Genomic DNA, 11,962 nt, shown 5'->3' with positions numbered 1-11,962 from the left:
CCTCACCTCCATGGCCCGCTTCACCTCCCGCCTGCCCCAGCAATAGCGGGAGCATCGGGAATCCTCCTCCACCAGCGTACAACACCGCCTTTCTCACCTCCCCCACTCCGCCTCTGGCTCAGATGTTCCCCCTCAATCCCGCTCGCACTCCGCAGAGCCCACAAGCGTGGGTGCCCTTCTCTCCCAAAGACATCCAAATGCTCCGCAACGCGATAAAAGAGGATGGCCTTGCCAGCCCTCATGCCCAAGACCTTCTCGAGCGTATAACCATCCCTCGCTGCATCCCTTATGATTGGATCTCTCTAGCCCGAGCGGTTCTCTCCCCCGGGCAATTCATTGACTGGCGAGCCCATCTCGGTGTCCTGATCGACAATCAGATTGCCGACAATGCTCGTCAGGGTGTGCATTACCCTGCAAACGCATTTCTCGGGTTCGGCCCTTATGGCGATCCCAGCGCCTACACTGCCACCCCGCCTGGGTTTTTCATCCAGCTCCGTGACTGTGTTTTTCGAGCCTTCCTTTCGTGCGCCGCGGCCGCCCCAGAGCCCCTCGTGACAAGCCGCTCCAAGACTGGGTCCTCGCATGCTCCGGAGTTTCTGGGCAAGCATCTGCGCTTGCAGCGGCTATTGTCGCGGCAGTCCAAACAACCAACACCTGCTTCCGCTGCGGCGAATTGGGCCACTTTGCTCGGGAGTGCCCCAACCTTCCGGCTCCACCGCAACCCGTAGTCCAGCCTATGGTGCCACCACTGCGCCCTGTTCCTGCCGCCCGGCCGCCCTCCACCCCCTGCCCGCGCTGTGGAAAAGGGTATCATTGGGCTCGCGATTGCCGTGTTCCGAGACAGCCTTTAAACGGGCAGCGGGGCAAGCCTCAGCCCCGCCACCAAGAGGCTCCAATCGCCCCGCGCCAGCCCCACCCGTAGGCATCCACTGGTCCGTTCCCATGTCGCCCGCTTTGCAGCCGCGCCTCACCATCAAGGTCAATGGAAAGTGGATGGACGGCCTTCTTGACACCGGCGCCGAAATCTCCTGCATCCCACTCTCCCAAGCTCGTGACTTCCCACTCACAGCCGGACCCATCATCGTAGGCGCCACAGGCCAGTCCTCCTCGCAACAGGCGGCTGAAGATCTTGCCTGGCATGACACCGATGGACGGTCAGGGTTCTTCCGTCCCCTGGTTCTCAGGGATATCAAGCAAGTCCTTTGGGGGCGCGACATTCTTCACCAGTCAGGCGCCGTTCTTTTTACTTCGCAGCCATCGCTGCCCCCCCAATAGTTTTGGCCGTTGCTCGCGTTGGACCTCCAGCACCCGTTCCTCTGCAATGGAACACAGAGGAACCCATTTGGGTGGAGCAATGGCCTATGACTGCCCCGAAACTAGCTATTCTTCAGGACCTCGTGGAAGAGCAGCTCCGTGCTGGCCATGTTGAGCCCTCCACCAGTCCATACAATACTCCCATTTTTTTCATCATCAAAAAATCTGGCAAGCCACGCCTCCTCCACGACCTGCGAGAGGTTAACAAGCACATCAAACCCATGGGCTCTCCTCAGCCCGGCATGCCTCACCCGTCAGCCTTCCCGCGAGATTGGTATGTGGCAGTCCTCGACATCAAGGACTGCTTCTTCTCTATCCCCCTGCATCCGGATGACCGCCCACGGTTCGCCTTTACTGTTCCCCAGCCCAACCACCACCGGCCTGCCAAACGGTATCAGTGGAAAGTCCTCCCCCAAGGCATGAAGAACAGCCCTGGCATCTGCCAGCTGTTTGTGGCTACTGCTATTGAGCCCTTAACCTCCGAGGCCACTATCGTGCATTACATGGATGACATCCTTGTAGCCCATCCGAGCGAGCCAAAACTACAAGCTATAGTTGCCAGTCTTCTCTCCAATCTGAAAGATATCGGTCTTCAGATCAACATAGAGAAAGCCGTTTTCCACCCACCATTTCAATTCTTGGGCTTTGAAATCTCGGAAACGGTCACGCCCATGGTGCCGCTTATAAACGTCCCCAAAACCATGACGCTCCATGATCTCCAACAGCTTTGTGGCCAGCTCAACTGGCTGCGCCCATCGCTGCCAGTCACCACACATCAGCTGCAGCCTCTGTTCCAGCTCCTTCAGACCACTGGCCCACCATCACAGGCACCCACAAAGAGGGTCACCCTGTCGTATGAAGCAGAGTGCGCCCTGAGCTATGTCAACTCTGCCCTAATGGACTGCTTGCTCCAGCGAATAGACCCAGACAAGCCATTTGCAGGACTTGTCCTTCCCACCCGTGGGACCCCCACTGGCCTCATCTGGCAGGACGGTCCACTCCTGTGGGTCCATTTAGCCAAAAGCAAGCTTCGCAAAATCACCCCCCAATCCGTCCTGTTCGCGCAGCTCGCCATCGCCCTTGTTGAGCGCTCCACCCACCATTACGGGCGTCATCCAGATGTCATCATTTGGCCCCTTACAACTCAGCAGGTCACTCACTTGCTAAAGGACTCCATAGATATGCAGGCACTGTTCCTCCTATTCTCTGGCCCATTCGATAATCACTTCCCCCAGCACCGCCTCATACAAGGCCTCAGCACGCTCCCCGTCGCAGCTCCTGACCATTTCCCGTTCCCGTCCTCCAAGCCACTCCCCAACGCCGCCATCGCCTTCACTGACGCCTCCAAGCACTGCCTTGCTATAGTCCTCTACAAGCCAAACTCCACACAACCCCTCTGCCACACCCGCCGACATAGCAGCTCTGTCCAAGTGGCCGAATTGAAAGCCGTCACTCTGGCTCTCCAATACCTCCAGGACCAGCCAGTAAATATCTTCACGGACAGTCTCTACTGCCTGCAGGTCTCTCGTATCCTTGCCTTTGCGGCCTTCCTGCCGCCTGCTAGCATCAGCAACCAGGACATCAACCTGGCCTTAGCTGACCTTCAACTCCTCTTAGAGAGGCGGCGACAACCCTGGTTCATTGCCCATGTTAGGAGCCACTCAGGCCTCCCAGGCCCCTTGGCTCACGGCAACCATCTCGCTGACCAGGCCGCCCAAGGTGCTTCCATCAATGCCCTCAGCCCCGCAGCTGCCGTAGGAGACATTATCAACCAGGCAAAGACCTTGCATGCGCGCTTCCATCTTGGTGCGCCCGCCCTCCATCGACTCCTCCCAGATCTTCCCATCGAGACATGCAAACATCTGGTGCGTGCGTGCCGCTCCTGCGCACCTTTGCTGCCCCTGGGGCCACTCCAGCCCCAGGGTGTCAACCCGCGCGGATTGCGGCCCAACTCTAGATGGCAATTAGATGTCACACATGTCGCTTTCTTTGGCCGATGGAAGTTCCTTCATGTTGCCATCGATACGTTTTCGCACCTCTGCTATGCCGTCGCCCTCCCGGGAGAGTCTGCCAAGTATGCCACTCAAGCGCTCCGGGAAGCCATCCTCTTCATGGGAGTCCCTTGGGACATAAAGACAGATAATGGCCCCGCCTACCGCAGCGCCGCCTTTGCCGAGTTTGTGAAGCTCTACAACATCACCCACCACTTCGGCATCGCATACAACCCGCAAGGCCAAGGACTTGTTGAAAGAATTCACCAAACCCTCAAGATCCTCGTCCAGAAGACTAGAGAGACTCAACCCCGCCTCACCCCACGTGAAACAGTCACGCAAGTGCTCATCCAGCACAACCTGATGACCTTTGACTCTGAGGAGCTTTCGCCCGTCCACAAGCACTGGGGGCCCTCTTACCGGCCCACTCCGGCCCCTCTCGTCCTCTGGCGCGACCCGCTCACTAGCAAGTGGACCGGACCAGCGCCCCTTCTCACCCAAGGGCGAGGATTTGCCTGCGTCTTCCCGGAATCTGCACCCCAGCCTGTCTGGATCCCTGCTCGTCTTGTTAAGCCCTTCACTCCACACGGCCCTGCAGACCTTCCACCTCCCGACCCCCTTCCCCCTGATGATTCCCCCCTGCCATAATGATGGCCCCTCTCCGCACCTCACCCCCCCCATGAGGTTTTTCTCCTCTTGTCATTGCAGATGACGCCTCCAGTCGCCCAGTCGAGCCCGCCTGAGTCTGCCCCTCCTGCGCCATCACCCGCAGGGACCACGCCAGCTCTCTCCCGCCGCGAGCGACGTCGACGTCGTCTTCTTGTCCGCCGCTTGAGCCGTCTCTCCCTCGAAGATGCCTCCATCGAGCAGCAAATTCTCCAGCTTCTCCGTTGTGCTCGCGCCTCCCCTGCCCCGCGCCCTCCTACCACCCCCCCCTACACCTTCTCATCATTATGCTCTCCTTAGCCTCCTCAGCCCAGGCCACGCCCCTTTGGGCCGCCCTTCTTCAACCGCTTGGTTTCCTCTTTCTCTCCCCTCACTCCCCCACCTTCCCCACCATGTACTCCCCCAACTGCGACTTCCTCCCAGAAAGCTGCGACCCCCTCACCCTTCCTGTCTCCTCGTCGTTGCCAAATGTCTCCATCCCTATTCCCCTCGCACAGCTGTCCTAGTCCTCTCCCAAAGCCATCCCCTTCCCAAGGAGGCCCGGCACGCCCAGGTGTGGCTCACGGAGGTGGCAGGAGGCGGCCATCGATAGGGCCCATCGTGGTCGCCTCGAGCTGCGGGTACGGGTTCTCTGCCCTCCGCATGGGGAATCGGGCATTTCAGCCGCCCTCCCCTCTGCTCACGCCCCCCTCGTGCCCCCACGCCCCCTGCCGGTAGCCCCTCCTCGTTCCTTTCTCTCCTATTTCCCCTCCTCTCACCCCCCTCATCTTTCCTCCCTACAAAATGTCAATCCTGCAAAATCTGCGCTTTCTTCAAAGCCGCCAATGGTTCTTATTTTTGAAAGAGGGAGCAATTGTCCCCTGCTCCCACCCTGCCTTTCGCTTCCTTACACTTTGCCCACCTGTTCCTCGTAACCTCCCTGTATTATGGCCCTTCTCAGCAGCAGTTTGTGCTGCTGCCTCCCTCCGCCCCTCCTCCCAGCCACTGTTATCTTCCCCCTCCCAGCCGATCGCTGTTCTCCCCACCTCATTTCAACTGCCCTCATCCCGGATCCGCCCCGGCACAACCTCGGAAACAACCCCCTCTGCCATCAATGGCTTACGTCATAAACCGCAGGTCCGCCCTTGCCTCTGCAGCCAATCCTCAGCTGCCCCGCGGACATGCCCCTCCCACAACCTCCCCGCCTCCATGACACTATAAAACCCCATGTACTTCCCGAATAAAATCAGACCTGCACATAGACCTCGTCTCCGTGGTTTTTCCTCCATCGAACCGCGCGTCCCCACCAAGCCTTGAGCCGCCTGCTGCCGCCCCGGTCAGACCGTGGCGTAGGCCCGATCCCCGGCAGCGACTCGCCTGCAGTGACCCGCCTGCAGTGCAGCAGCGGAGGCCAACAGTTTCTTAGACTTTAAACCCCAAACATAAGCCACAAATAAAAAGATAAATGAATGAGACCTCATCAAAATTTAAAATGTTTGTGTGTCAAAGGACTCTATCATGAAAGTAAAAAGACAACCTACTCAATGGGAGAAAATATTTGGAGAACACATATCTAACAAGGGTTTAGTATCCAGAATATGTAAAAGAAATCATACAACTCAACAATCAAAAGACAATCCAATTAAAAAATGGGCAAAAGACTTGAGTAGACATTGCTCCAAAGAAGACATAGAAATGGCTAAAAGAAAAAAAAAAGAAAGAAAGAAACCGCCAAAAGAGCATAAGGAAAGATTTTCAAAATTGTTAGCCATTAGGGAAATGAAAAAAACCCCCACAAAAAAACCCACAATGAGATACCATTTCACACCCACTAGAATGACTACTATTAAATTTTTAAAAAGAGGACTCCTGAGAAGTTGGAATTGAAGTAGGTTGACAGGGCTAAAATTTTCTCACAAAAACAATGGAGGATGGGCAAAAAGCTATCTGAGGGAGCTGCTTTGGGGATCTGCAGACAAGTAGAGTGCTGTGAATCATCCAGGAGGACAAGGGACAGAAAAACAAAAAGAGAGACAAAAACCATGAGTTACAAGTGCATGTGGCTGGGAATGGAAATTATATCCAACTCTCAAGATGAAGAACCTTAGTAAAAATGGTTTTTACTAAGTTCTAGCTGGCCCACTGCAGCCAACCAAGTGTAGAAAGATCTTTTTCCTTCCTGGGAGGAAAAGGGGTTTGGCAGAGGGTGGAGAGTGGCTTCTCTTCAGTGGTTTGGCCAGCTGAACCCCCTTTGAATCTCAAAAAAGACCTCAGCCAGCAGGCAGCCTGTTATACCCAACCACCCTGGGAGAGAAAAAACTGTGTCAGTGAGCCAGGGAGGAGGGGGAGACAGGAGCCTAAACAGCCCAGGAGAGAATGAAGCCAGGAGGTAGCCAGGCAATGGTTAGAAGCCCAATTTGCCTGTGGGAAAGGGGACGGGAAGACCAGATAAGTTTCAGAAGCCTACCTAATTTGTGGAGTGGGTGTAACTCAGTGTAGGAATGCCTGCCTTGTATATACTAGGTTCCTGGTCCTAAGAGAAGTGTTCCAGAGAATGATCTACAGAGTTGTCAGTACATTATGACAGGAAAATTATAGACTGAGGAGTTTTGTTTTGTTTTAAGTTATACGATCTTTTATTTTTTGCCATTTTTATTTTATTTTATTAGTGAGAATCAGGTACCTTATCTGTGGAGGGCAGGCATACAGGGTGATTGATTGATTGATGAGCATCAGCAGCTTGAGATGGTTTCTAGGGGCTTAAGGCGGGGGGGACTGTTTCTCCTGGGTTGTTTATTTTGTTTGTTGTCTTTTTATTTCTTTGTTTCCTTTTTTATTTTCCTTATTTTTCTTCTTAGTTTAATTACTTTTTTCTTTCATTTTCCCCTCTTCCATTGCTTTTTTTCATTCCACCATTACTACAATTATTCTATTTCTCTTCTTCTCTTTCATTTTGTATGCTCTTAATATTTTTTTCAAGGGAACACATACAATTACAAGAATATAGAATAAGTGGGATCAAGTGTCAAAAAGGAACTTTACAACAAAACCAAATAAAACGCTACAACAGAAAGAGAAGCTAACCATCTGAATATGCCCATCGAGGTAAACAAATGCCTATACAAGCTATACTATGAAAGAGGAAGACACAGCCCAGTCTAATGAACAAACTGAAAAACAGGAGGAGATGCAGAACATGGAACAATTAATCAAGGATGTCCAAACAAATAACATGAATCAAGTTAATGAAGTGAAGGAAGAGATAAAGGATATTAAGAAGACACTAGGGGAATATACTGAAGAAATCATAAGCATACATAAAAAGATAATGGATCTGATGGTGATGAATGACACAATGCAAGAAATAAAAACTACACTGAATGCATATACAGTAGATTTGAACAGGCAAGGAAAAGAATTAGTGACATCAAAGATAGTGTATCTGAAATCAGACAAATAGTAGAACAGATAGATAAAAGATAGAAAAAATTCAGCAGGGACCCAGGGAACTGAATGACAACACAAAACACAAACATATGCATTATAGGCATCCCAGAGAGAGGAGAGAAGGGAAAGGGGGAAGAAGGAGTGTTGGCCAAAAATTTCCCAATTTTTTGAGAGACATGGCCATACATGTCCAGGAAGCACAGTGCACCCCAAACAGTATAAATCCTAATAGGTCTACCCCAAATTATATACTTATGAACTTGTCAAACACTCAATAGAAAGAGAGAATATGTAAAGCAGCAAGAGATCGATCACATACAAGGGAAGCTCAATAAGATTAAGTACTGATTTCTCATCTGAAACCATGGAGGTGAGAAGGCAGGGATATGACATAGTTAAGGTGCCAAAAGAAAAAAACTGTCAGTCAAGAATTCTGAATCCAGCAAAGATGGCATTCAACAATGAGGGATAGTTAAAAATATTCACAGATAAACAAAAATTAATAGAGTTTGACAACAAGAAACCTTCCTTTCAAGAAATACTAAAGGGAGTTCTGCAGGTTGAAAGGGAAAAAAATAGGAGATAGAGAAATGCAGAAGAGTGTAGAAAGGAAGATTATTAGTAAGAATAACTAAAAAGTTAAAAAGAGAAATAAGAACAAAATATGACAAATATAAACCTAAAGAAAATATGGCTAATATAAGTACTGCTTTGACAGTAATAACATTGAATGTTAATGGATTAAATTCTTCAATCAAAAGACACAAATTGGCAGAATAGATAAGGAAATATGACACATCTATATGTTGTCTACAAAAAACTCACCTTAGACCCAGGGACACAAGGAGGTTGCAAGTGGATAGTTGGAAAATGACTTTATGTGAAAATGAAAACCACAAAATGGTGAGAGTAGCTATACTGATATCAGACAAAATAGACTTTAAATGCAAAGAGACAAAAAGGACACTATATATTAATAAAAGGGGTAATCTGTCAAGAAGAAATAGCAATCATGAACATTTATGCACCTAACCAGTATGCCCCAAAATATATGAGGCAAACACTGGAAAAACTAAATGCAGAAATTGATGCCGCTACAATTTGGGGAGGGACTTCCATTCACCATTATCACCACTAGACAGAACATTTCGACAGAGGGCCAATAAAGAAGCAGAGACCTTTGTGGGAAAAAGAATTTAAATTGTATTTGAACTTTGTATGATCTGTTCCTTATTGTAGATATTGCAGTTGTTCCTTATTGTAGATATTGCAGTTGTTCCTTATTGTAGATATTGCAGTTGTTTGCTATTACTGTAGATGATGTTGCAGTTCTGACAGCAAACAGTTGCTTGATAGTTTCTAATAAAAATGATGTGGAAACTAGGGTTGAGGATCTCAGCTCCAGAAGATGGGAGTCCCCTTGTCCCACCTTTACCTCCTCTCTTGTGTCTTTCTCTCTGTCCTCTATTTCTGTAACTTCTGTGCCACCTTCCTTTCAAGCCATCCTATCATTGAGCTGGGTCTCAGCAGACCTTGAATAATACATTAGAGGATCTAGACCTAATGGACACATACAGAACATCACACCCAAATGCAGTGGGATATATATTCCTCTTGAGTGCACATGGATCATTCTCCAGGACAGACCACACATGTTTGGTCACAGAACAACTCCCAACAAATTCAGAAAGATTGAAATTATACAAAGTAACTTCTCTGACCACAATGGAATAAAATTGAAAATCAGTAAGGGGCAGAGAACCATACTAGGTACAAAGATATGGAAGTTAAACAATGGACTCTTAGATAATCAGTGGGACAAGGAGGAAATTGCAAAAGAAATCAGTAACTACCTTGAAACGAATGAAAATGAGAACACAACATATGAAAACCTATGGGATGAAGCAAAAGCTGTGTTGAAAGGGAAATTTATAGCCATAAATACCTATATTAAAAAAGAAGAATGAGCCAAAATCAGACTCAACTGCACACCTGGAGGAACTAGAAAACGAACACCAATCAATCCCAAAACAAGCCAAAAGAATGAAATAACAAAGATTAGAGCAGAGCTAAATGAAATTGAGAATAAAAAAGCACTACAAAAAGCAACAAAACCAAAAGATCATTCTTAGAGATTAATAAAATTGACAAATCCTTAACTGGACTAACAAAGAAAAAGAGAGAGAAGATGCAAATTCATAAAATAAAAAACAAGGGATGAGCTATCACCATTGATCCCACAGAAATAGAGAGTATCATAAGACGATATTTTGAAAAACTGTATGCCATCATGATGGGTAGCTTAAATGTAGTGGACTAATTTCTAGAATCACACAAGCAGCCTACATTGAAGAAAGAAGAATTCGATGAGCTCAATAGACCAAACAAGTAATGAGATTGAATTAGTAATCAGAAACCTCCCAAATAAGAAAGCCCAGGACCAGATGGCTTCACAGGTGAATTCCACCAATTATTTCAGAAAGAACTAACATCAATTCTACTTAAACTCTTCCAAAAAATAGAAGTGGAGGGAACACTGTCAACATCATCCTAAAAACAAAGCCACATAAAGACACCACAAGAAAATTACAGAGCAATCCTTCTAAAGAACATGGATGCTAATATCATCAAAAAAAACCACAAACAAACCTTGCTAATCGTATTCTTTTCAAAAAGTGTATAATTTTATTTATCTGTACTTAAATTTATAAAGCAACCAGCCAAACTACTATCATACTACCATGATGCAGCAGAAACAAAACATCTATCTACAAATACTAATATAATTAACAAATTAGAGGCAGAAAATCACAGGGCAGAAGGGGCAGATAAAATCAATGAAGCAGGTCATGTTAGCTTAAACCTTCATCTTAACAATTCAGGTTTTTAGTAAGTGAAGTCTCCCAGCCCTATAAAATGAATACTCCACACATCTTTATACTTTTAATTCCTATTCTTGAGTCTAGATCCTAAAAATATCCAAGTATTATGTATTATATCTAGTTCTGTATAGCCACAAACATCTTACCTTTACCTTGGCTGCTTTGGACAACATAAATCTGGCTTGAGTTTTTGTAATCTCTGATTAGACTCTGATTAAACACACCCACTCCCATCCCCAGCTACACAATGAAAACTAGGATAAAGTCAGATTCACAACTCTCAAGAAAATTCTGCAAGGAAGGATGTAATGCAGGTTCTGTCGAGATAGGATTATATACCCATCTTCACCCACATTACCATACATCTTCGGGCTGTCTGTTCATGGAGTAATAATATGGAAATAAATCCATGGTCTGGGTGGTATTAAAGTACTTAAAAGTTTGTTATATTATATTATGGCTTTCCCCAGCACTTCCCAAGACGGACTCCAAATCACTGGAAGGAGAATTTTGCTGGAATTGGATTTAGGGCTACACGGATTCCTCTCCACTGTTCTGGAACTGATTTTTCCAAGCCCGGTTGTTCCAGGAATGGTTGCTCCAAGACTGGCTGTTCCAAGAATGGCTGCCTTGAGTCTGGTTGTTCCAGGTCTGGTTGCTCCACATTGTAAGGTTACTAGAAGTGTTCACCGAGCACCCTTGGGAATAGGAAGAGTATAGTCCCAGGTATCAGGTAGGTGCTGAGATCTTCTTAGTCACATTGTTGCCACTCTTTGACCAGTTGGCATTTTTCTGCCACCTCTTATGTTTCATTCTTTTGTTCTGTAACCAGGTCTTAATCTTTTGTAAATGAAGTTTAGAATGTTAGAAAGTTCTTGCATATGCTGGAGGCCGAGGTATTTCTCTCTTTGAAATCTATCATTGAGTATACACAGCTAGGCCTGAGAAAACACATTCTTGATGTTTTGTTTCTTAACCTGGCCCTCATCTTCCTACTTTGCTGTGCTCTTCTCTACAGAAGCATGTAGTTTTACATTGGGATTGGTGGGAAAATCAGGGCTATCCTGAATGAACAGGTTCATGGAGGAAGGAAGAGAAGAGACTATCTCTGGCTGGTGCAGCTCAGCAGATGGCGTTTGCAAGTATGCATAATTTTCTTCTGCCTTATAAATCTTAGGCATTGGTGAAGACTCCATACAATCAGATGCTTCAGGGCAAGGAAGGCTTTGGGGAGAAGCTAGGTCCACACTCATTTTATTGAGGAGAAGGAGGGGGAAAAATTGAAGTCCTAGATGGTGAGAATGACCAAAGCATGGTTAAAGACTATTTGGGTGGAAGATCTTAGAGAAATAAGAAGACCTATAGGTATGTAAGTATTAAAAGACCCTGCAAAGGGGATCCCCTTCACAGTAACAATAGCCAACCAGCCCAATGCAGCCTGTTAATCGTATTCAACAAAACATCAAAACAATTATACACCATGACTGTTGTGGGAAAATGGCTTACCTGTTCCCTATTTGTTGCACTTGTCCCCAATTATTGTAAATGTTGCCATGCTGATGAGGAACAGCTGCTTTGGAGTTCCTAATAAATATGATGCAGAAACTGGGGTCGAGGCTCTCCGTTTCAGAAGCTGCAAGCCCCCTGGTTCCGTCCTTGGTTCCTCTTTTGTGTTTCTCTTTG

General features: G+C 47.4%; 1 pseudogene; it reads right to left on the bottom strand.

The window, feature by feature from the left end:
• Positions 1-10,633: 10,633 nt before the first annotated feature.
• Positions 10,634-11,532, bottom strand: LOC101417109 (homeobox protein NANOG pseudogene; annotated as a pseudogene).
• Positions 11,533-11,962: the final 430 nt, after the last annotated feature.

The sequence above is a fragment of the Dasypus novemcinctus genome, chromosome X (assembly GCF_030445035.2).
Source record: "Dasypus novemcinctus isolate mDasNov1 chromosome X, mDasNov1.1.hap2, whole genome shotgun sequence".
Classification (NCBI taxonomy): domain Eukaryota; kingdom Metazoa; phylum Chordata; class Mammalia; order Cingulata; family Dasypodidae; genus Dasypus; species Dasypus novemcinctus.
Note: the sequence above shows the minus strand (reverse complement) of the source record. Positions and strands in the feature narration are given on the sequence as shown.